Raw genomic sequence first — 26,997 nt, 5'->3', positions numbered from 1 at the left:
GACTTTTTCTTTGTTTTCACTTTATAAATGTAAGGCGCGATAACCTCCGAAGAGATTTTAGGCCGACCTTCACTTCCAACTTGCGCCGTGCTTCTTTTACTTTTTCTTAGAACAGCGGGGTGGGGGGGGGGGGGGGGGGGGCGGCTACTTGTTTAATGCCAACTCCGAACGGCATCTGCAAGGCGGATGAGATTTCACTGAGAGTTTTTTTTGGCAGAAATAACTCGGAGTGCTTGCCAAACACTGCCGAGGGTCGACCCGCCTAGAAAAATTTTCTTCTAATTGAAAAAATTGGTTCTAAAATTTTGATGTTGCTTTGCCCGAAGCATGAGCCCAGAATCTTCGGTGTGGTAGGCGGAGCACGCTACCATCAAATCACGGCGTCCGCCGTTTGTTTTCACTTTATTACTTCATATAAATCCATCGAAAAAATGTAGAAATATGTTACAACCAACAAAGCCCTAAAAAGAAACAAATTTAAACTTAAACCTTATTACCTAACCATGTTCTTTGTTTTTGTAAACACTTTTCCTATCTGTAGAAAAATAACGCATTTGCTCATGTTTACTTTGGCTCTTTGTTTCCAACAAAACAGCAGTGTGTTATACATCGCTTGCACTTGCATGTATAAAAATTTTGTATATGCTCATTGACTTTAATTTATATGCAGGTGTCATGTTTGCCTCACGCTGCTCTGTGATTTCGCTTATATCAACTCTATCGCGTACCTTTCTCCCACAGTTGAGCGCTAAGTTGAATATTATAAAGTTAATGTTTGTGTTTAAAAAAAATAGTTGTAACGTTAATTACTTTAGTCACGTTAGTCATGATATGACAATTTAATATTTATATTTTATTGAAAATTACGCAGCTGCCTCAGTAGCTGTCTCATCGTGGACGTTGGTTGCAATATCCTGCGAACGCTATTACGCCATCTGCCATCCACTACGCTCAAGAACATGGCAAACTATTAATCATGCTTATCGTATTATTGGATTTATTTGGTTTGGTGCCATTATTTGTATGACGCCAATTGCTGTATTTAGCCAATTAATGCCAACCAGCCGACAAGGTGAGTATGAGACAAACTCAATAGTTTCTTTTTTTTTTAATATTTATAAAATATATGTAAATAGAGAGGCCTAAGTTTACACTACTTAGACACATTATATGTAACGAGCAAGTTGAGGGGTTTGCAATATTCCCGCGTTAGGCATGCTTGTCATAAGAGCGGACTAAGATCCACAGATCGAAAGGTTGGAGATGTCAAATATATTTGCCGAGGCAGACGAGTTAGTATCAGAAGGTGCTTGTCGGATTCATATCCCGCTAAGTACGGCCAAATCCTTAGCACTTTTCTTAACTTCTGAGGAGTGTTTGTACCATTACCATAACAAACTTTTTTCATTTCTACAAAATTTACCTATAAACCATTGTATAAGTACATGAGGTAAATTAACTCTTTGACGTAGCCAGCCATATTAACCGTTTGACTTTAGCAATGATTTAGTAATGATGACATATCATCCTACCAGAGTGAATTATATTGGCTGGCTAATTGACGCTCAAGGTAGAAAAAAAAAATAATAATTAAATTAACTCGTTGAGGTCAGCTTGGAGGCTGCCAAGTTGTCTACTTAACGCAGAGTTAATTTAAAAAATTTGTAAAAAATTTACGACCTAGGACTAGACCCTCATATCAGGTTAACTCTGAGTTAAAAAGATAACTTGCCATTCTACAAGTGGCTCTGAAGAGAATAAAAAAATTGGGATAATTTTGAAAATATATGAGCTGCGTTTTTAACGGATAAAAAGTCTGGACATTTTAAAAGGCTTTTTATTGTACCATTAAATATACTCTGTTGAAGAATATGATTTCTTCTGCTACGGTTCTTCTAGGCTTCTCATCAAATACTTGCCCAGTTTCTATTCAATTGCGTATGTTTTAACCCTTTCATTTACTACCTCATATTCTTTGAAATTCTTCTACTTGTATCAGTGATTGGCTCCATCAGTGGATGCGATCAATCACAAATTATCATCGAGGACAGAGTGGAACTTGTCTCACTGAGAAGTATTTTTTCCTCGACTGTGAGTTTCGGACATTGGGTTACAGGAACTTTTATCGGCGTAAGGCTTTGTTAACTGTTTGTGGATGTGGCAAAAGGATTTTTGTGCTCTTCTAGTTTAAACTTAAACATTTATCTTCTCCCCCATTTATGAGGAGTATGCCCACCTCGATGTTTAGATGATGTTCGGACGACATAAGAAGACATCCCGTGACAGTACCAAACGCGATATTTTAATAGGCCTGTGTAGATTCTTCCACTTTATTTCTCTTAAGCTCGACGACCGAATCGGAGACACATAGCACACAAGCAGCTAGCGAATTACTTTCAGGTAGCTATCAGATTTTCTCTGTCTTTGTCTTAAGTACTGCCAGCAAGTAACTTGAAGATTTGGTTCCGGCTCTAAACTGTTATCGAACGTCACACACAGAAATTTTTTTTTTTGTGTTCCGGAAAGTGAGTTACGTAATGCCCTCGATGCTGATGTTCAATATTTCTTACATTTGCAACAACCATGTCATAAATAAGGTCCCCAAAGATTTGTTCACTAACGGACAGGGACAGAACCTGTGCTCATTATCATTCACCTGCATGGGAAATAATGGTGATTTTATCTGATGAGGAATGTAACTTGAATATGTTAAAATTAAACAATACCACCCCTGGATGTTGCGTACGTAAATTGGACCGATGCTTTCCGACACTTCAAATATTTTGCTGTGCTAGCTTTTTAGACTAGGGGAAAGTTTCAACCTTTCTATTCTTAGAGAAAATGCCATGATTGACTGTGTCAAAATCTTTGACAGGTCTAGCGCTACGAGATGTGTTCTATGGTGGACCTCTTTGTTCAATCCGCTTATATGAGCATTACTGGCAGTGCTATGCTATTTTCGAAAGCCATGCTGAAAGTTAGCAAATCGCAGGTATGCGTAGAAATAAGAAAGCACGCTAACTTTGTTGTATTGCTTTTCTTCCAAGTCTGATCCCACAAAAATTGTCAAAAATTCCAATTGGACAAAAACTACCTTGCAAAGTTCGTCATAAAAATGAAAAACAAGGCAGCTTCGTTGTAATGAGATACATACCAACCCGAAGCATATATTTTGCCCAAAGTAGTCTTTGGAAAAGTGTCAAACTTACGAGGCTACATCATTCCTTCTTCTGTACACATAATCTTTAAATAGTTAAAAAAAAAAACACACGCAGAAGGCTCGGAGTGTACCAAAAAAAAAACTAAGCAAAGCTTCAGACCAAATTATATACATAATGATTGCCTGGAAAAAATATATCTCCGGCTTTCAAACGAATACAGTCGGCATTTTATACGTAAACAACCCGATTGTCAACAGCGACACGAGATGAGTAGCAAATTTGATTTGTTTCTCTAAACATTAAGAGAAGACGGATATGGTTTTGTTTACAAAGATGTACAAGGTCTCAAATTGGACGAGGCGAAACCTTGCACAAAATATCTAGGAATCATCCTAGTATCTCAACGTGGAGGAGAGAGTGAAGAAGGCCTCAATGCCTTATGCGTGTAAAAGAATGCTGGGGTGTACGTGGGGCTTACCACCCTCTCTTTCTCATTGGGTTTTTACAGCGATTGTAAGCCCTATTCTATACTATGGAGTTCTTGTTTGGTGGAAAGCCACACAAAAAACAACCTACCTCAAAAAATTAGAGGTGGTATGCAGACTATCAATGCTCGGCATTAAAAGGGCCCTGAAAACAGCCCCGACGGTTGCACTGTATGCCATTCTGCACATTCCATCCGTAGACCTGGTAGCAAACAACATAGCGTTAGCAACTGCAGCCAGGCTCGGTGCGTCGGGGCAGCTTGAGCGCCGCCCATTCGGCCATAGTAGTATAGCGTCATCAATCGCAAGACGAAGAGATTACTTGATTCCCTATCAACGCTTTGAGGGAGATCTTAAGGCCACAATAGAGGTGGACAGTTAGCAAAAGGGTGCTCAAATGGCGAAAGAGGCGATAGATGTGTACACAGATGGTTCCAAAGTAGTGGAAGGAGTAGGGTCTGCGATATACTGTGCTGATCCGGAAATAAACAGATCCCACAGGCTGTCGGATTACTGTAGCGTTTTCCAAGCGGAAATATCAGCAGTAACCAAAGCAGTAGAAACCCTGAAAGAGAATAGCTTAAGCTGCAAACGTGTTAACTTTTATATTGACAGTCAAGCAGCACTCCATAATCTCGCATAGCACAGCATCTAAATGCGTGTTAGAGTGTAAGCAGTCTCTGGAGAGAATCGGGACAGAGAGAAGCATACATCTATATTGGGTTCCAGGACATATGGGAAAAGATGGCAATGAAAAATTGGATGAGCTAGCTAAAAAGGGCGCATCTCTTGAAGCTTGCTCCGTAGATGCCCCAATTAGACTGGGAGAGATTAAGCGAAAGCGAGAGAAGCACACGATCGACCAAGCGGGAAAGGCGTGGGTTCAAGCGCCGGGCTGTAGTCGAGTGTGGAAGTTAATGTGTAGGTCTTACAACCTTAGACTAACAAAGTTGATTCTATCATTAAAAATATAGGACTTTAGACTCATGACGGGTATTCTGACTGGACAATGCCTTCTGGCGTCACGTGCCTTTAAATTAGGCTTGGTCAGTGATAACAGCTATTAGGAGTGATACAGTTGTCAGATCTAGAAGCAGCAAGTGGTTTAAGTCCTAGAAAGCTTCTAGTATTTGCCAAGAGAACGGAGTTATTTTATAACATAGGTCCTGGTTTTGTATAGGGTTTTTCAGTGTGGTCGTTAAAACAAACATCTGGTAACACTATGGACTAATTCTGTCTACGTGAGGTCCTCACGAACCGACCAGTTCAACCTAATCGAGATAGATATAGACTTATATATATCAAAATCATCTGGGCCAAATAAGAAATTCATTTAGCCATGTCCGTCCGTCTGTCGGTCCGTAAGCACGATACTTGAGTAAATTTCGAGGTATATTATTGAACTTTGGTATGTAACTTCTTGGGCACTCATCTCAGATCGCTATTTAAAATGAACGAAAGCGGACTATAAACTCGCCCATTTTTTTGATATTTCCAAAAAAACGAAAAAGTGCGATAATTCATTACCGAGGACGGATAAAGCGATGAAACTTGGTAGGTGCGTTGACCTTATGATGCAGAATAGGAAATTAGTATAATTTTGGATAATGGGCGTGGCACCACAAATATGGACGCACAAACTTATCTCTGCAGCAAAAAAAAGGGCATGCAGCGACATCAAGCAAAATTTGTCGTGGAACGAAAAAGACTGCACAGGAATATCTGTTCTCGCACATGCTAAATGAGAACAACCTTTGACTTGCCGATGTGACCGATCAGCAGGTATGCCTTCAAAATAACAAAAGAGTCGAGAAATAAGTAGATTTTTTCTGTCTTCCCCCATTCGAACTAAATGTTTTCTCGTTTCCTATACAGAAACTTTTGTATTCAAATTAAAAAAAAAAGAGGACGTGTGGCACTCGGGGACTGCCGCGGTAAAGCTATTGCATATTATCAACTTATGCAATTATAATATTTATGCAACATTTTGTTTTCTTTGATATTAATTCAAGTTTTTTCTTTGATATTAATTCAAGTTAACCTTTTTAAGCGTGGTGACCGCTAAGAAAACAATTTTTTTACTTTTATTGAATAAATGAGAAGTTAATATTTAACTTTCACTTTAACTTTAACATTCACTTTAACTTTAACTTTAACCTTAACTTTAACTTTAACTTTAACTTTAACATTAACTTTAACCTTAACTTTAACTTTAACTTTATGATCCGGGGTGGGCGTGAGCTTAGCACCTGCTAACAAGCCAACCTAATATAAACGCACGCAAGTCATTTTCTGTCAAAAATGTCTCATGCACATACAACTTGTATGAGGGCAACTCAAATTGAATTTGCTGCGTGAAAACCTAACTCGATTTCCAAATTTTGTTCTGCGTGACATTTAGATTTGACGTTTGCACACATGCTTTACATTGTCGCAACGCGTGCTTATTTGGGTAGGGGCAAAAAACGCCGGTTGTTTTCGTGCGCTAAAAAAATGCATTGCGGTAAGCGACCATATATGTATACGATAAGCGATAGCACAATGGTTACTTCGTGAAAATCAACGACAGCTCTTTTAGCATAGATTAGATTGATACGAATCTTTTGCTTACGCTCTCATATTTTCGCTCTCACGAGGGATTTATCTTCTAGTTGTTGCTGGCAACAATCACAGATAAATCCCTCGCGCCAGCTGAAACGGGTGCCAGAACAAAAAATGTGCCAACCAAAACGAAAAACGTGCCAAAAATTTTGGTAAACTTTAGTTTGACCTACAACTGTAGAATAGCGTTCAAAAATTATGAAAAAAAGGATTAAAATACTTGTTTTAGTGTAAGTATTATTAGCTCGAAGGCGGAGGGTAAATATTATTTTCCATTCAAAAGTTATCACTAAAAATAGGTTTTGTAAATATGAACTTCCGATGCAACCAGTCCATTTTGATCACAGAACCTGGAACGCCAGACATGTAGGATAAGGCCTATCCATTAAATAATGTTAACTATTATATCATAGGTCCGATTTACTGCAATTTCAAAAGAATATATGGTTTTCACTGCGAGTTAAATGCGTTACAATATTTGACTAATTAATTTAATAGAAATGTAAATTTTACTTAGATTTGTTTATATTTAACTCTAACTGGTCGTATTATTGTAAAATAACTTTAAGGAAATAAATATTTTACGACTATCATTTTATTAAATGATTGAAACTATAATCGCCGAAATGTATGTCAAAAATCCGCATTTTCAGATCTATTCATTTTTGTTTGGAGTGGCATCATTGATAAATGTTATAAAAAATGTGCATTTTGACAGCGCTCTCTCGAAACAAAGAGTTGCAAATCCATTCATCTATGTCTTTTAGTTTGATTTCGATGGACGTACGTTGAGTAAGTGTCGCAGGCGCGCTTAAAAGAGAGTACCAAAGAGTACGTGTGACACATGCTCGCCGTTCAAGCATTGAAATCAAACTAAATAAATAATGGATTTTGCTTTCGGGCTCGCTACGCGTTCGTGTTTACTAAAGCGCCAAATACACGACTCGAACATTTCCGCGAACATTCCCGTTATGTCATGTTTCTGCGACCTTTTCTGTCGTGTATGGTGGTGTTTGCCAGTTCGCGCAAATGTTCGCCAAAAATCAAAATATTTTAATTTTTGGCGAACATTTGCGCGAACTGTTCGTGCGTGTATGGCGAAATAGCTCATAATCGTAGTAATTTCTGAACGGAACAGACGTGCGCGGAAAAGTAAAATGGACAATAAAAAATTTCTGAGTGAATTTATTGAAATGTATAAATCTTTGCCATCATTGTGGCAAGTAAAAAGCAAAGATTATTGTAATAGAATTAAAAAGAATAATGATTATGCGACTTTAATCGAAAAATTAAAGAAGTAGATCCTGATGCCACAAAGGATACAGTTATAAAAAAAATACGTGAATTCCAGTTCTTTAATAAGCTCACTTTGTCCAAGAACTCCTCGTTTTTTAAACCATTCTTTGTATCAAATTCTTTTTTTTGCGATCTTCTCTCTTTTTTTTACGCTTAATTGCCACAGAGAGCAATATTGCTGCAGCACAATTGTTGTTCGTATTCATCGCTGTCTGAAAGAGAACTAATGTTCGGCCAAAAGTTCGTATGGTGTATGGCCAAAGCTGCGAACAAGATTGCGGAATGTTCACGGAAATGTTCGTGTCGTGTATTTGGCGCTTAACATATTCTCAATTTGGTAACCTGCCCACCGCTGATTATGATAGAGATCCAATATTATGTATTTGGCCTGTTGCTAACACGGAACCTTTACGAACGTTTTCGAATCTTTTCGAACCTTTTCGGATCTTTTTTGACAAATATCCGTTACGGTTTTTTTTTTTGATTTAGTCGCCAAGCCCGCGATAAAATCTATGCAATAGCTTAAAAACCAAATAGCACGAAACTTTCCATTTTCTTCTGTAAGGCTGCTGAAATCCCATTTACTCTTTAAGCAAATGTTTGATTTAGACAAAGTACCGCCGTTACGGATGCTGCAAAGTTCCAATGATGGCAGAAATACGACTGGCACGATGAAGAAATAAGATTTTTACTGCAGCATCGTTCGCTTATTGCATGTATGTATTTGATTGGAGAGCGACAAATAGCGCATCACCAGCGCCATTTATCATAAAAAGTAGCCAACTTCCAACTTTTGTTGCAAGCAAAGTATAGGAACAAGAAATTGACATGTATTTTGGCCATGAGGGCTATCAAACCTTGCTGATGTAATAATTTTTTCACTCTTTAATATTTTTCCAACATTTTTTACAATTAAAAATTGCATTTTAACAAATGAATAAGAGACAAAATATGTTAGCAAACATTTTTAAGTCAACTGCTAAGTCTCACGTTCCTTTATATTTGCAATCGCAAAATTTTGCGCGCTTAAAACTCATGAACGTTAGAAAACTTGCTACTAAGCGCAAAATTTTTAAAAAGATACTTTAAAAATTGGTTGTCATTCTACTTAATGGCTGCCCAAATTGTTTATTTAAGCTGCGATAAATGGAATACCCACAAGATATTGCTGAAACAGTTTGAAAAGTTTACTTACATATATATATTAACGGCCCGATTCTGAGCCTTACCGGTAAAATAGTACCCAGAACATTATGTAACCGAAAATCGTTACCAGTTCTTTTATTCACGATTCTGGTCAAACTGGTAACGCTGTATCATCGAAAAACTCACCATTGTCTGTGGTGAAATTTAAAAGTTGGTTTTCTTCGCTTTACCCATGCCGGAACGATACAAGGTGGCAGCATGGGACAGCTGAATATAAACCTTTTTTATTTGATTTAATACATCAACTTCCGGCGCAGTACGATTTTGACATTTGTCCATCGAATTTACAAAAACAAAGTACATGGAATTTTTATTTATGTTTGTAGGTAAGTCACCATGCTGATATCTTGTATGGTTCCACCATGGCTTTATCGAAAATGTGTCACTCGTAGATACGAAATTAGCGAATAAACGGGACGATGTGTATATATGTACATACATGCATAAGTTTTTACATAGCTTTATTGTAATATATACTGTGAAAGTACATAATGTAACCAAATATGTATAGCAAGAGGCAACACTTTTTTACTATTATGTTAACTTATTTACGCTTACAATTCTTTATTTTTATGTATTGCCTTTTTCTAAACAACAGCTTTTGTGTGGTTATTTTGATGTAACCACCTACTTTTGTGGGTAAAAAATTATCCGGATACTTTCGCGGGTAGAATACCAAAAGGGTGTGAAAGTTGCCACATGATTTCGTTACCGTGGTGAAGAATGTTTTTATCACACTAGAATCGGGGCGTAAATAACAAACTTTTGTCACCACTTAGGCCAGCGTGGCACCAATATTCAATATCACTAACTCAACAACACATCGTCACTGCGGTTAAATTTTGCTAAAAGACTGTCGGCACAACACCCAATTGGAGCTTGTGATAATTCACGAGTTTGTACGCGAAGTGCTGTGTCCACAAAGCACTTCTTAATTCAATCGCCATGGACATATTATAACTTATTTCGGTGAAAATTTACAGAGCAATGAAGACAATGGCGAATGTGATTTATTTGTTTCATCTGATCATGACGGAACCATACAAAGTGACAGCAGAGTGACATACATGCAAACATAAATAAAAATTTCATTTATTTTCTTTTTGTAAATCGATAGACGAATGTCAAAATCGTACTGCGCTGGAAGTTGAAGTGTCGAAACATAGTAAAAAAGTAACAAACACCAGATATAAAGTTTTTAGTTGAGAAATTTACTATTCAATTTCAGAATTTCCAATTTAAATTCACAAAATCACAGTTATAGTTTAGAGAGTCAAATTCAAGTTCAGAAAATGACAATTCAAATTAAGAAAGTTGCAATTAAAGTTAAGTAATTCCAATTCGATTTCAGAAGGTTGCAATTAAAGTTGAGAAAATCCATCTCAAATTCAGAAACTTCAAGCTCAGAAAGTTAGAATTCAAGTTCACAAATTCGAATTTAAATTCAGAAAACTAATAATTCTAGTTCAGAAAAGCTCAGTTATAGTTTACGGAATTACAACTCAAGCCCAGAATATCCAATTAAAATTCACAGAGTTGCAGTTAAAGTTAATAAAGTCCTACTTCATTTCAGGTTCAGAAAGTAAGTTCAAAATTCCAATTTATATTCAGAAAAACAAATTTAAAAAATTACAATTACTTTAAGTTAAGAAAATCCATTTTGAATTCAGAAAATTACAATTTAGGTTCGGAAAGTTAGAGCTCAAGTTCAGAAATTGCTATTTAATTTCAGAAAACTAATAACTCAATTCCCAAAGAGCAATTATAGCTTAGAGAATTACAATTCAAGTTCAGAAAGTTACAACTAAAGTTCAGAATTTCCATTTCTATTTAAAAAAATTTTATTTCAGAAAGTCAGAAGTAAAATATTCTATGTAAATGGCATCTACATAGGTAATGGTTGGGGTTAATTGCAAGCAAACAGAAAGAACGAATTGAAATAATTCATTTTGTTGTGTTGATTTTTCGACAGGATAGACAATTGTTGTATATCGAAACGATTTTCCGCCCTACTTTGTCAAATTTGATTTGGGGATAAAACAGTTTAATAATGTTTTCACACAGAAACTTAATGATCTCATTTCACCTGCTAATGAAATCGTAAATTTTTTGCTTTCACACAGAAGTAACTGCTCGATTAGTATGAAGGATGAGACAGACAATCATGGCGGAACGATACAAGGTGAGAGCATGGTGACATACCTACAAACAAAAAAAATTCCATGTACTTGTAAATTCGATGGACAAATGTCAAAATCGTACTGCGCCGGTAGTTGATGTATCAAATCAAATAAAAAAGGTTATAATCAGATGTTCGATGCGGCCACTTTGTATCGTTCCGCCATGCAGAAAACTAAGAAGCGGAACGCTGCCAACAGAGTTGCATTGTGCTTTTGACTTCATTAGGCATTCGATTAGCTACTAATGAAATAATAATAGATTCGAATTTTGTAGGGAAGAATGAGCTCAATAAGCGTCTTAATGTAGAAAACTGCCTTTATTATTCAATAAGCCGTCTGTGTGAAAACAGTATAAGTGTTGCACCATCATCAGTGTCATTTTTCGTTCTAACGAAAGATAACACTGATGATGGTGCGACGGCGAAACGGGCTTGTCTTCAAACAAAATTTGACAATGGATGACGAAAAATCGTTCCAATATACTACATACATCGAATTGCAATAGCTTTCGAAACAGGGCACGCTAATTATAACTTTCTAAACATGAAATATGACTTTATGAGCTAAGTTTGAAATTGTCGGGCTTGAGTTAAAATTTTCTGGACTTGAAATGCAATGTTGTTTAAGTTTTAAGGTCTTCATTTCAGTTGGAATTTCTGAGCTTGAATTGTATTTTTTTGAACTTAAACTGGAAAATGTATGGTATAGCTACTAGCCTTTTCGCAAATATGAAACGTAATCTTTTTACGAATACTTTAAAAGCCGTTGACAGGTTCTCGACTACATATCAGGGATTTTTCTACAAATTAGGAGAACGAGGCAACTGAGAATAAAAAAAGCAGCGCAGTCTGAGGAACACTTATTCAGTTCGATGCTAACACGTTGCAAGTGAAGTTTGCGTGTTATTTTAATTGTGAGTTTCTACTACCATAGTAGTGCTGTATTAAAAGTGCATTTTGCATACAGAATATTTTAATTTACTTATTCGACAGTTCAATGATTCGAACGATAACAGGAAGCAAGAGATTATTGTGAATTTCTTAAGATTCGTTCCTAAGAAAAGGAATTGTTTAATAAATTTCGAATACTTCAAAGACAACTAGGACATTCCAAAGTTAAATGAAGATCCAGCAATTCAAAAAGGAATGGATGCTCGCAGATTGAATACTACCAGCAATAAATTCGAACTACAATCAGGATAACGAGAAGCTGAGAAAGTGTTAGCAACAAGATGCAGTGCTGGCCCATGTAAGGCAATTACTCGAACGAAACTAGAGAAGAGGTGCTAGCAGAGAGTCCTGTCGCTTATTCGTATTGGGCACAGTGGAATAGTTTGCAATTGAAATCAAAAAATTAAAATTAAATAAAATCATCGATTGCGGAATCGCTTTCTACACTCAGAGAAAATCGACGTTCTAAAATCCAGCACCACCGGACCCAATTCAAGCTTTTCATGTTTTTACTTTTTTGTTCTTGAAAAACGAACGACCTGTTCTCAAAACAACAATCTTGTTCTTGAACTGACAACAATTTTCTTGAAAAGAGAACGGCTGGTCTTAAAATATGAACAAATTTCCTATTAATGAGAACAATGTTCTTAAATTGAGAACAATGTTCTTAAATTAAGTTCAAGAAAAAAGAAACGGTATAACTAGTGTGCACTAAAATGTTAAATACAACATTTTGCACAAGCTATCAAGCAGTTGTAGTGGTCCAGCGGCTATGATGTTGCGGTTGCGATCGAGTGGCGCGAGTTCAATCACCGCGAAACTCTGAAGTTTTTTAAAACAATTTTTTTATATTCTATTTTTTTAAGTCTTATTTTTCGTTGGGTTCCATTCACATATCCACAGGTAGTTCTCAGACTTGTTGTGAAATGTTTTAAATATATATTCACATTGCATCATCAAATAAGAAGAATTTCTCAATAAGAAAAAAATAATTAAAAAAAAAATGTTTAAGTTAAACAGTTTTATTGAAAACAATAGTTACATGAAGTAATAATAATACTAAAAGCTAGAAAATAATTAGGTACGTCCTAGGTACTAGTCATCACACTCCTCATCAATCTAGGGCGTTGATCAGACAATTAAATAAAAGCATTCGGCGCGTGAAATTTCTAAAAATGTGAAGCGTAGGGTACGTTATTAAGGTTCAGGTGGTCTTATATATGACTATCAATAGAAATTTGACGCGTCCAACACTTTTATTTAATTGTCTGATCAACGCCCTAGATTGACGAGGAGTGTGATGTCTAGTACCTAGGACCTACCTAATTATTTTCTAGCTTTTAATATTATTATTACTTCATGTAATTATTGCTTTCAATAAAACCGTTTAAATTAAAATGTTCCAACCAGCCAGCCTGTCAAGTCAAGCTGAATAAAACCGTTTAAAAATGCATATTATGCCCTTTTTCTAGTCTTTAGGAATTTTAATAATAGTTTTTTTGTTATTATTATTTTTTATTAATGACAAGAAAATTATTTATTAATAAGTAAAAATAAATAAATGGTACCTTCACACTCACGTGCTCGATTTTTTTCTTCTCCAACCTTCTTCTTGCAATGACTGTGTCTAATTTAAAGGCATTTGAAGCCAGAAGGCAGTGTCTAGTCAGACTACGTCATGAGCCTACAGGCCTCTCGTTTTAATGATTGGAGTAACTTTGTTAGTCTAAGTTTGTAAGACCTAAACATGATCTTGGACCCCTTGCAGTCCTGGGCTTGGGTCCACGCATTTCTCGTTTGGTCCATTACGTAGACTTCTCGCCTTCTCTCAATCTCACCCACTCTTATTAGGCTTCGAGGCATGCGCCCTTTTTAGCTAGCTCATCCGCTTTTTCATTCTATACATTCTTTCCAATTATTGCTTACACTCTAATACGCTTTTAAATGCTGCGCTATGCAAGATTATTGTATTTATTGCTGTTTGGCTGTCAATGTAAATGTTTACGCGGCTGCACTTTAAGCTGCTTTCTTCCAATGTTTCTTTGGTTGGGACTTGAAATGCAATGTTGTTTAAGTTTTAAGGTCTTAATTTCAGTTGGAATTTCTGAGCTTGAATTGTATTTTTTTGAACTTAAACTGGAAAATGTATGGTATAGCTACTAGCCTTTTCGCAAATATGAAACGTAATCTTTTTGCGAATACTTTAAAAGCCGTTGACAGGTTCTCGACTACATATCAAGGATTTTTCTACAAATTAGGAGAACGAGGCAACTGAGAATAAAAAAGCAGCGCAGTCTGAGGAACAGTTATTCAGTTCGATGCTAACACGTTGCAAGTGAAGTTTGCGTGTTATTTTAATTGTGAGTTTCTACTACCATAGTAGTGCTGTATTAAAAGTGCATTTTGCATACAGAATATTTTAATTTACTTATTCGACAGTTCAATGATTCGAACGATAACAGGAAGCAAGAGATTATTGTGAATTTCTTAAGATTCGTTCCTAAGAAAAGGAATTGTTTAATAAATTTCGAATACTTCAAAGACAACTAGGACATTCCAAAGTTAATTGAAGATCCAGCAATTCAAAAAGGAAATGGATGCTCGCAGATTGAATACTACCAGCAATAAATTCGAACTACAATCAGGATAACGAGAAGCTGAGAAAGTGTTAGCAACAAGATGCAGTGCTGGCCCATGTAAGGCAATTACTCGAACGAAACTAGAGAAGAGGTGCTAGCAGAGAGTCCTGTCGCTTATTCGTATTGGGCACAGTGGAATAGTTTGCAATTGAAATCAAAAAATTAAAATAAAATGAAATCATCGATTGCGGAATCGCTTTCTACACTCAGAGAAAATCGACGTTCTAAAATCCAGCACCACCGGACCCAATTCAAGCGTTTCATGTTTTTCCTTTTTTGTTCTTGAAAAACGAACGACCTGTTCTCAAAACAACAATCTTGTTCTTGAACTGACAACAATTTTCTTGAAAAGAGAACGGCTGGTCTTAAAATATGAACAAATTTCATATTAATGAGAACAATGTTCTTAAATTGAGAACAATGTTCTTAAATTAAGTTCAAGAAAAAAGAAACGGTATAACTAGTGTGCACTACAATGTTAAATACAACATTTTGCACAAGCTATCAAGCAGTTGTAGTGGCCCAGCGGCTATGATGTTGCGGTTGCGATCGAGTGGCGCGAGTTCAATCACCGCGAAACTCTGAAGTTTTTTAAAACAATTTTTTTATATTCTATTTTTTTAAGTCTTATTTTTCGTTGGGTTCCATTCACATATTCACAGGTAGTTCTCAGACTTGTTGTGAAATGTTTTAAATATATATTCACATTGCATCATCAAATAAGAAGAAAATAATTAAAAAAAAAAAATGTTTAAGTTAAACAGTTTTATTTAAAACAATAGTTACATGAAGTAATAATAATACTAAAAGCTAGAAAATAATTAGGTACGTCCTAGGTACTAGTCATCACACTCCTCATCAATCTAGGGCGTTGATCAGACAATTAAATAAAAGCATTCGGCGCGTGAAATTTCTAAAAATGTGAAGCGTAGAGTACGTTATTAAGGTTCAGGTGGTCTTATATATGACTATCAATAGAAATTTGACGCGTCCAACACTTTTATTTAATTGTCTGATCAACGCCCTAGATTGACGAGGAGTGTGATGTCTAGTACCTAGGACCTACCTAATTATTTTCTAGCTTTTAATATTATTATTACTTCATGTAATTATTGCTTTCAATAAAACCGTTTAAATTAAAATTTTCCAACCAGCCAGCCTGTCAAGTCAAGCTGAATAAAACCGTTTAAAAATGCATATTATGCCGTTTTTCTAGTCTTTAGGAATTTTAATAATAGTTTTTTTGTTATTATTATTTTTTATTAATGACAAGAAAATTATTTATTAATAAGTAAAAATAAATAAATGGTACCTTCACACTCACGTGCTCGATTTTTTTCTTCTCCAACCTTCTTCTTGCAATGACTGTGTCTAATTTAAAGGCATTTGAAGCCAGAAGGCAGTGTCTAGTCAGACTACGTCATGAGCCTACAGGCCTCTCGTTTTAATGATTGGAGTAACTTTGTTAGTCTAAGTTTGTAAGACCTAAACATGATCTTGGACCCCTTGCAGTCCTGGGCTTGGGTCCACGCATTTCTCGTTTGGTCCATTACGTAGACTTCTCGCCTTCTCTCAATCTCACCCACTCTTATTAGGCTTCGAGGCATGCGCCCTTTTTAGCTAGCTCATCCGCTTTTTCATTCTATACATTCTTTCCAATTATTGCTTACACTCTGATACGCTTTTAAATGCTGCGCTATGCAAGATTATTGTATTTATTGCTGTTTGGCTGTCAATGTAAATGTTTACGCGGCTGCACTTTAAGCTGCTTTCTTCCAATGTTTCTTTGGTTGGGACTAATACCTCCGCTTGAAAAACGTTACAGTGATCTGGCACCTTCAATGATCTGCTTATTTCCGGATCAGCACAGTATACCACAGACCCTACTCCTTCCACAACTTTGGAACCATCGGCCAAATTTGGCAATGGACGACAATTGTGGCTTTATGAGCCCCCTAGAAGCGCCGATAGGGAATCAGATGCTCTGTTCGTCCTGTAATTTTGACGCTATGCTACTATGGCCGAATGGTCTCCGCTCAAGCTGCCCCGAAGCACTGGGCCTCGTTGCATTTATCAACGTTATGTTATTTACTACCAGGTCTACAGGTGGAACGGGCATAATGGCTTTCTAGCCCGGTCCAAAGTAGGGGCTAAAATATCCCCTTGTGGCGTACCCCTTCTCACCTATCTGTGAGCCGTCTTTCCCTCTCGTAACTCCGCCACTATAGCTGATGAGTTCTATTGTTAGAGTCAACTTGACCCGCAACCCGTCATTTATACAACCCAATAAAGAGCAATTTCCGTAGACCTACCTAATAATATGCAAATTCGCCTACGACGAATGCTTCTAACGTAAAGATCAATCAAGCGGTCCAGCGGTGTCAAATGTAACAAGGATAGCGTGATTGGTCTAAAGACTTTGAGAGAGATGGGAGAGCTTTTTCCAGCCTTCAGAAGTAAGATCACTTTAGCCAGATTTAAAAGTTTGGGAACGTAACCGAACCTTAGGCATTCAATGTAAATGGGAGACATCCGGCTGTAATACCTCTGTCACTTTACAAAAATCAAGCTCAATAAGTCTCTCGTCGTACCTGTCTTCATGTGTCGCTCGGAGTTATTTATGGCATTGAGAGAATATAGGAAGTGCATATTTATAATGAGAGACAAGAATTATCCGGAAAATATATGGTTCTGCAGGACTTCAAAAGTATGCGACTTAAGATGAACGTGACAGACCGAAATGACACTTAAGGTTGCACTTAATCGAAACTGGTTTGTATATGAATCAAAATTAACAAATTATCACAGAAAATCATTCAAAACCATTTAAGCTCCCATTCTGTCCGAAAAATTAACTAACAAAATGGAATTTTATATAGACCTAAAAAAGTTTGAATATTTTGCTCTCCTTGTTTCGCTCGAACTTCCCTCCCCTCTTCTCACTCCTCATCTCTTATTCTTCTTTGCCTACCTCTATACCTCCCTTTAATCTTCCCTTTTCTGTTCCTCCCTACCCATCCCTCCTCTCTCTGTCTCTCTCTCTCTCTACCCTCATCATCTTTCTTAATACGTCCGAAAAAAAATTATTATTCTAGTTTCTAGAGATTTCATAGGAAATGGGAAAAATTTAATAAGTATTTTAATCTAGACAGAAGGCAAGAATGAGAAATACAATTTTTAGTAAAAGGAGCGAAAGTAAACTTAAGGTAAGAATATATATCTTTCACATTACTCGTGGTAAAGGGCTACCTATGAACTAAATTTTAGGCAAATCACACGATTCTGAGACAAATGTGCTAAGGAAAAATACTCACAGGATCACTCTCCGGGTTGATTCAATTCGAAGGGTGTTTATGATTTTCGTCTATACATAAAAAAATAAAGAAGTGCGCCCTTAGCATGGACAATATAAAACAATTTGCGGGAAAAATTGTCAAAAATCAATATATATAAATTTTGAGAGACTTATAACTTGTACTTTGTCTGACTAAGGGCCGTTTGCTCGCTTGAATTTTAAAACCTACCTGTCTATGATAACAAATTTTCACAAAAAAAAATAATCTTAAAATTTACTCAAGAATACATCCCTTGGCTTTTTATCGCCATGCGATCGGCTGCTTATGGGTTTCTTATCGGTCTGTTGAAGAAAGGGTTACAGATGTATCATCGATTTAATGTTGAATTTTTGTCGGTACCTGTTTCATAAACCACGCCACTGAGTCACCGATAATAAACTGATAACACTCCGATGGTAAATTGGTAAAACTTTGATAAGAAATCAATAGCTTTTCGATACCAAATCGAAAATTTGTGATAACACATCGATAAATAATAGATAAATTTTTCCATAACAAATCGATAAGTTTTAATAACAAATCGATAATTTTGTTTATATTATATTGATAACTTTTCGTTTACCAATCGATAATTAACCGATAGCTCGTTAATAATTCGCCTACACTTACACTATACCAATTCCTTATAGTCGAATACAAATATATCCGAAGAGTACCTTTACATAACTTCTTGTATATTAGTTAATTGTCTATAGTACCCTAAAGCCCTACTCCTAATTATTTTTTATACTCAGCACGCTTTGGACACAGAGTATGTAACTTTGTAACATAACGGTTGATCGTAATAGCATAAACTAATCGAGATAAATATAGACTTCCATATATCAAAATGCTCACGATGAAAAAATAAATTGATTTAGCCATGTCCGTCTGTCCGTCTGTGTGCGCACATGATAACTTGAGTAAATATTGAGATATCTTACTGAAATTTGGTATATCGGTTCCGTTGCACTCATCTCCCATCGCTATTTCAAATGAGCGAAATCGGATGATAATCACGTCCACTTTTTATACATACAATATTTTGGAAAACACAAAAAACTTGATTATTTAGTAAATAATACACCGAGAATGTTAAAATTTGATGTGTGAACTGATACTGAGACTCTTAATAAAAATGTGAAAAAATTTTGAAAACGGGCGTGGCATTGCCTACTTGTGATAGAATCAATTTTACAAATATTATTAATCATAAATCAAAAACCGTTAAACTTACCATAGCAAAATTGGACAGAGTAGTTGCATTTACTGTTAAAAATACGTCCAAGAAAAATTAATGAAATCGGCTAAGCACCATGCCCACTTTAATATTAAAGACTTTTAAAAGGGTTGTAATTGAATAAGATAAGCTATGTCTTTGTAAAAAAGAGCTTTACATCAATGGCGTTTTATTTCCCAAGTGGTAATATAACAAGAAAAAGGAAAAAATTAAAGTTATTGAAATGGGCAGAGAAATTTTCTGTTTCGGGAGCCATAACTCGAAGAAAAATTAACGGATCGTAATAAGATTGGGGATACATATTTTACTTATAGCAGGGTAAATTTGTAATAAAATTAGATGAGATCGGTTAAGGACCACGCCCACATTGGCATAAAAGATTTTTAAAAGGGTTGTAGACGAATATGATAATGGTGAGAAGAGAGTATTGTATCAATGATATTTCACTTAACAAGTTTTATTGTAAAACGACAATTTTTTTATGGGCAGTGCCACGCCCCTATTCCGATCAAGCATTACAAAACATTTCTAGGGCCTAAAAAAAAAATGAAATTTGAAAAATTAATTTATCTGAGATGAACTGTACAATTGAAATTCACGCTGAGTATATAATGTTCGGTTACACCCGAACTTATACACCCTTACTTGTTTTTAAATAACAAAATGCATAAACGATACCATATTAATATGTTTTTTCGGGAAACGGCCAAAATTCTAAAATCAAAATTCAAAGTCAAAACACACCCGTACTTGGCCAGGGTTATTTTTTATAAGCGCGGCCAAAGGCCGCCTATGCAGAAAGGTATTCTACGCAGAATTACTGTGCGTGACGCAGCTGGTGTTGGATCGGCTTTTTCCAGAATATTGACTTCCATAATATTGATTTCCGGTGTTTCGACTTCCGGAATTATGAATGCAGAATTTCCAAAAAAAAGCAGAATTTTGACCCCAAACCCGTTTTTTCGTGTCTATGTATGTACATACAACGTATATGGAAAAAAATTTACATAATTACGTTCAACTGTTCACAGACAACATCAACATTAAGTTCATAAGGTATGTTAGTTGAGATAAGACAAAAATATTAACTGAAAGGAAGTCAAATAAATACATTTGTTCTGTGGTGAACAAGTCGTAGGTAAAGCTGTGAACACAATATATAAGTGTCAGCAATATTATTCGTATCTTTTCTATTTTTAATGACTACTACTCTTTTTTTTAATATCCGTGTGAGCGATTTTTGTGTGTAGCGTTTTTTCTTCCCATTAAATTTAAAGTTCTCACTCTTCCCCTCATATAACTTGGAAAAAGATGACTTTTAACAAACGTAAACTCATACATATAATAGTGGTACTGACGCAATCAGTGTGCCAAAAATGAAATCAGTCCAGGATGCATTCGTGATGAGTTGCAAAAACAAAATATGCAATTATAGCCAATTTTCATCTGTTTACATGGGCTGAACTGATCTCCGTTGGGTAAGCATTGCCCTACGGAGAGAAAAGTTAGGTAAGGCAAGGTTAAGACGGCGCGCCTGGGAATTTCCCACAGTGGTACTCAGCGAACCATTGGTTTCACTGATGAACCTAAATAGGAGAGAAATATCCACTTTCACAATCTTTGCCAGACTGTCGAAAAACACTGCTCCTTCGCATCCTCACAGCTTCAACAGGAGCTATGCTTTACCGTAGAAGCATTGGTGTAATACGCAATAACCTGTGATGAAACCCGTACGTATTCTCGCTGCAGATTTGTTTAGCTCGAGCGGGAAGCTACTTGCTTTCCTATGAACACATGGCCATAAGAACTTACAGCAAGTCCGTTGCCCTACTGCATTGCACCTGTTTACGCCTGAATAGGTGCTGCAGGTCGGATTCTGTTTATAACCTGAGGGTACTGACAGCCAATTCCTGTTTCTATTTTATCCTCGCTCATGGAAACGGCAAAGACATCTGCTTTTGCTTAAACCTGGTAAGATTCCCATTCAGCCATCCTTATACAGGCTACTTTGTTTGATTCATGTAGAGGGAAAAATTATCAAGCTTATTATAAGTGAGAAACTACAGCAGACCCTGGAAACGTGTTTTAAATAGGCAATCTGGATTTCAAAAATCAAGATCCACGGTATACGTTATCTAAACGTGTGTAAATAAAGCTCGACAAGCCATAACCAAAAAATTATAAATTATGATGCAAGGCACGATAACCTGTGAAGAAATTTTAGGCCGAGCTTCTCTTCCAATCAGTTCATGGCAGAAATACATTCGGACTGCTTGCCAAATCACTGCCGATGTGCGTCTCCGCTGGGAAAAGCTTTCTTTTTAATTGAGAAAACTTGTTTCTAAATTTTTTATGTTGCTTTGCCCGGGGACTAAACCCAGAATTTTCGGTGTGATTGGAGCGGCACGCTACCACCACACCACGGCAGCCGCCCATAACAAAAAATCAAATTAGAATAAAGCCCTGTGCACTGTTTTTTCTTGGATAATAATAATACTGCGAACTGCATGCAGAAAATTACACTCTGATGAACATTTAGCATACCGGCTTAATTGCGCAAAATAATTGGTGGCTATTTAAAAGACAGGGAATTCTTTTATGATACTGACGAGGGACGATGTAAAGCGTAAGAGATCTGTCGTACGGCCAACGCAATGGAATGCAATTTATTATGGTGTATTAAAGAACGACCTTCCAGGAAAAATATGTACAAATTGCTGGCAATGCTGATGATGTTGTAGTTGTAGCAGTAACCAAGAAACCGTATCTGCTCAAAGTATTATGTTAAAACATCTTAAGAAGAAAAAAGGGCATGAGTATCAATTACTCATAAAGTTCGATGTGCTATTAAAGAGGTATACCAAAAAATGAAGTTAAACCACAATAGAGGTATTTTCACCCGAAAAAAAAAATAGTTTCGGGCTCTTTGAGAAGAGCTTCGTCAGCTTCTTATCGGTAACCACGGATACGGACAAGTTATTGCCTTAGTATCGAAAGCGAATTTACCGTCGAGCTATTGGTTGGTTATCGGCTTATTATCACCGAGTCATTTGATTCTTATAGGTTTCTTATCAGCTCTTTATAGACGGGTTATAGATGTGTAATGGATTTTATACTGAAGTTGTATCGTTATGCATAACAAATCCATAAATAGTTCATGAAAAATTGAAAACACGCTGACAACAAACTGGGAACATTCCAGTAACGCACTTTTTGATAACAAATCTATAACTTTTCTATAACAAGTCGATAACTTTTCGATAGTAAGCTGATAGCACGCCAATAACATATTGGTAACACAGTGAAAACAAATCGATCCCTTTTTGATAATAAATTGATAACTTACGACATATCGACAACTTTTTGATCAATAGCTGATAATTTTTTTAAAACATAGATATTTTGTCATAAAATGTAATAACTCTGCGAAAAAAAAATCGATAAGTTTACGATAAAAGTCGTTAAAACTTCTTCCCTCCTTCTCTTCTTATAGTCCAGCTCGTTCAGTTTACTTTTAATATATATTACAAGGAATAATATCCATATAATTTAAGAAACATTTCATATTTACATTTGAGAGTTGCGCTAATTTTTTAGCTTTTTTCCAGAGGCATTAGAAAGTTGCTACGTGTTGATGCAACATGTTGCTAAAGATTTACTCGGTATTTTCACCTATGAAGTGAATAAATTACGGAGGGACTAATGGTTGGGAGTTGAAGTGTAAATATGAAATATTAACCTTTATTTAGTTAGCAACTATTTCTGAACTGTTTTCGAAATCATTCGAATTCAATTCGTAACTATATCAGAATTATTTAAAGATATTTTCGCGACTATTTGCGTACAAGTTCGGTACTGTTTATGCCATCATTTCGGATTGTTTGTGGATCGATCAAGGACTTTTCGATGATCTAGATTTCGATAATTTCTAGACTATCTCCGGGTCGTTGTAGGATTATTTTTGGTATAACATTAAGGCTACTTTCGGATAGTTTTAAGATGCTACCGCCTCAGAAAAAAAAGATGCCCAGTAGATCTTTCTTGAGTTTTAGCGTTGTTTCTTTTTTTTCTTTGGTAGGAAGCTTGCCAATAGCGCCGAAGGATGAAATGGATGTCTTTTATTGGAGATCCTATACCCTGTTATTATTTTTTTTTTCACAGAGTTAGAAAATATTGTGAATGGATCTGAAACAATATCTTTAAATTGTATAACTTTCCGTGAATTGTTCCCAGCAATTAATATTTGGTATCTGGGACATAAAAATAGACTTCCAGGCCATTTTGGAAACGTGAGCAATGGTGTCGTCTTCTTTTTTTATAAATTTTCATACCCTTAAGATTGATTTGAACTATTCCAAAGATGTTTGATTAACAGGCCATATAAACCTAGACACAAAATTTAGGAGAAAAGGACAGTGCTACCCAGGCTACGCTTTGGTATTATGTTTGGACTGTTTTGGTATAGTTTTCGGATTGTTTTTGGAATGATATTGGATCCATTTCGAGACTAACCGGGGAAAAGTCGGAAGTATTTGGGTCAGTTCGGAACTGTATTCAAAATCATTTCGGGACTATTTCCAGATTACTTAACGATTATTTAAAGACTTTTAAGGAACTTTTTTAGAAGACTTTTCGGGGCAATTTCAAGATTTTTTAGGACGATTTGGGGACCGTTTAGGGATTGTGATGGAGATCTTTTTGAGGCGGTTTCGGATAAGTTGGGACGGTTTCGGATATTATTATTATATACAAAATTTAGGAGAAAAGGACAGTGCTACCCAGGCTACGCTTTGGTATTATGTTTGGACTGTTTTGGTATAGTTTTCGGATTGTTTTTGGAATGATATTGGATCCATTTCGAGACTAACCGGGGAAAAGTCGGAAGTATTTGGGTCAGTTCGGAACTGTATTCAAAATCATTTCGGGACTATTTCCAGATTACTTAACGATTATTTAAAGACTTTTAAGGAACTTTTTTAGAAGACTTTTCGGGGCAATTTCAAGATTTTTTAGGACGATTTGGGGACCGTTTAGGGATTGTGATCGAGATCTTTTTGAGGCGGTTTCGGATAAGTTGGGACGGTTTCGGATATTATTATTTGTTTTCGTAATAATTTCGCCTACACCATTTCGGGATTTTTTCGGGCCAAGCTAATACTTTCTAAATTGTTTTCGAGATTGTTTCGGAAATATTTTGGAGAGTTTTGGAAATGTTTTCGAAGCCATTCAGAAGCTGTTGAATAATCTTGTTGGAAAGATTGTTACGTAATATTTTTGAGCTATCGCCGAATCATTTCAAGATTATTTTCCGAACTATTTTAGGACCATTTAGGAATAATTTCGTATAAAAGTTGTTTGTTTTAATATGTCAATAGACGACTTAAGTTAAGTACATGGTGTGGCTTTTATTGTTATGTACTTCAAAAAGAAACGAGTCACGTACGCTTCAAACCCATATCTCGCGAAGACAACGAGTTGGGCAATGTGCAAATTCAGCGATTTTAAAACAATGCAACAGCAATTTTATGCTGAATTTTCATAAGCACATTTCGTTGCACATATGCAATTTTTTTCCATAATTTTGTATTTCCTTTTTTCATATTTCGAAGCACGAATGCAAATTTGTGTAACAGAATGTATTTTAAAATAAGCTGCATTACACGGATTAGCTTAACACCACATAAATCAATATTGTTTCCTTTGAGAGTATTAATAAAGCTTAGAAAATTGGTGCTTAACCGGTTTGCACCCGTGGCCAATTGTTATCCCCTAAGGATATTATTTCTATGTGCACTTCACTTTGTTCCAATGAAGTAGATGCCTCCGTCTTTTTCTGATTTTCTATCTCCAAAGTATAGAGTTATATAAATCTTTCGAAGCACTTTTTTCGAAGCGGCTTCATTGAATTTCGTCAGCGTTCAGTCTTTTGCGGCTTATAGCAGGATAGATACGACAAGTGGCAGGGTTTTATAGAGCCTTTGGGCCAATTCGCTTTGTTTCGCCTTAAATTGGTAGGTTATTTGTGTTATTTAAAAATCCAAATTTCATAAAATATTGTGACCGTGTGACTTTTTTTATTATTTTAAACTTAAGGTTATGGCAGTATTTCCTGGTTAAAGAGATCTTTTTGATCATATGTCTCAATCTAAAGTGAAGGGACCCCGGTGATGCATACAAAGTAAATAATGGGCAACAGTTATGCAGTCTTGTAAAATATTGTTCGAGTAAGCACCTAAAATTGCAATTCAATTTCAAGGAAATGGAAGAGATGGAGAGTAACACGTTGCTTTGGCTTGTAGCAAATCAAAAACTGACTTTATTTAATATTTTCTTCTATTTATAACTTAAAGCTAAAAGGTATGTAATTTTTATGACTAAGTCAATGATTGGTGTGAATGGACAAGGGTAATCTGAGTTCGCATATGCTGACCGTTAAGTAGGTCAGTAGGTACCCAATATCGAAATACCGAAAGCAATCAGATCAGGCGATATTGTTATATTGTAAAAATGTAAATGCGCTGATTACCGTTGTCCATTACAAGATAATAGACAAAGAGGTTAGGTCGAACCCCTACATCACAGCCTGCAAGCCTACAAGGCTGAAGTCCACGTACACAGCAGACAGACTGGGGAGTATCCAACGGCTACAGAAGATGTATAATACACAGATGGCTCGAAAACACCAGAGGGGATTTAAGCTGCAGTCTTTCTACCCAGAGCCAGAATATCAGCGCCTCTGTGAAAATATCGCAGCATATATAAGTAAAAGTATACGCGGTGGCGTGCTCCGCCCACTACACTGAAGATCCTGGGTTCTATTCCTCGGCAAAGCAACATCCGAACTTTACAAATCAAATTTTAATTAGAAACACGTTTTTCTAAGCTGGAACATCCCTCGGCAGTGATTTGGCAAATACTTCAAGTGTATTTCTTCTCAGTGAAAACTGCCGTTCGGTGCGTCTTAAAACAAGTAGGTCCCGTCATGCTCTCGGAGGCTATCGCGCCTTGCATTTATATTTATACGTCATAAATCAGTGTGCTGAGCTGAACCATCAACGCGGATACACCACTGAAAAAACTCAAGAAAAATTCCATGTTCGAAATATAGTCAGCACCATTTTTGGAGTGCGCTTCGAAAAATAACCTAACTAGACTTTATTAGGGAAGTCGGTTTGGATGACGTGTCTTAAAAGAGATGAGAGCACAATATACCAATGAACGCAGTGCGATCCTCAAAACTATCTATCCATCTATCTACGTATTTCAAATACGAACAGAGCTTCAAATATCTTAGGCAGAGCGGATAGAATACTGAATACACGTAGACAAATGGCAACTTTCCATGGGTGAGGAAAACAAAAGGTAGTGAAACCTGCCCACATCATAAGCTGCCATTGGAAAAAACTAAAACATACGCCCAGACCAAGGTCCTCACGAGGAACAAACTGTTGGGTGCTTAGGTTGGGAGTACAACTGTCCAGGAAAGCAGAGTTGACTACCGGGGTATCACAAGGGTACTGCAACTTAGTCCCATTCACCGTATGTGGAATTTTTCTATTTTGCCACAAAACTTGAGTCGGGATATGATCATTTAGTTTGCAGCAAAAATATGACCTAGCAGACTATGTATGAAATGATGGGCATATCTTGTGGCTACAGTTAAATATACTATAGACAGTCCATTCAAGCTTTACTATCCAGCAGACGGTCATTATAACCATCGCGATTGAGTATATTTACATTTAGATCTCCGCAAATAAAAATATTGTGGTATGGATCCAATACATAAGAGATTTGAAGTTTTTACCAAATATTTCGATAATTAAGAATTCCGTATACACCACCACCCCTTTTGCTCTCTCTACCATGACTTGTAGCAGTGTATCCAATAACGTTAGTTATAG

General features: G+C 36.2%; 1 pseudogene; it reads left to right on the top strand.

Annotated features, from left to right (window-relative positions):
• Positions 1-26,997, top strand: part of LOC137250715 (uncharacterized) — a 166,969-nt pseudogene that overhangs the window by 50,712 nt on the left and 89,260 nt on the right.

This window comes from Eurosta solidaginis, chromosome 4, assembly GCF_040869045.1.
Source record: "Eurosta solidaginis isolate ZX-2024a chromosome 4, ASM4086904v1, whole genome shotgun sequence".
NCBI classification, from domain to species: domain Eukaryota; kingdom Metazoa; phylum Arthropoda; class Insecta; order Diptera; family Tephritidae; genus Eurosta; species Eurosta solidaginis.
The sequence above is the reverse complement of the archived record's forward strand: the minus strand, read 5'-3'. Positions and strand labels throughout refer to the sequence as shown.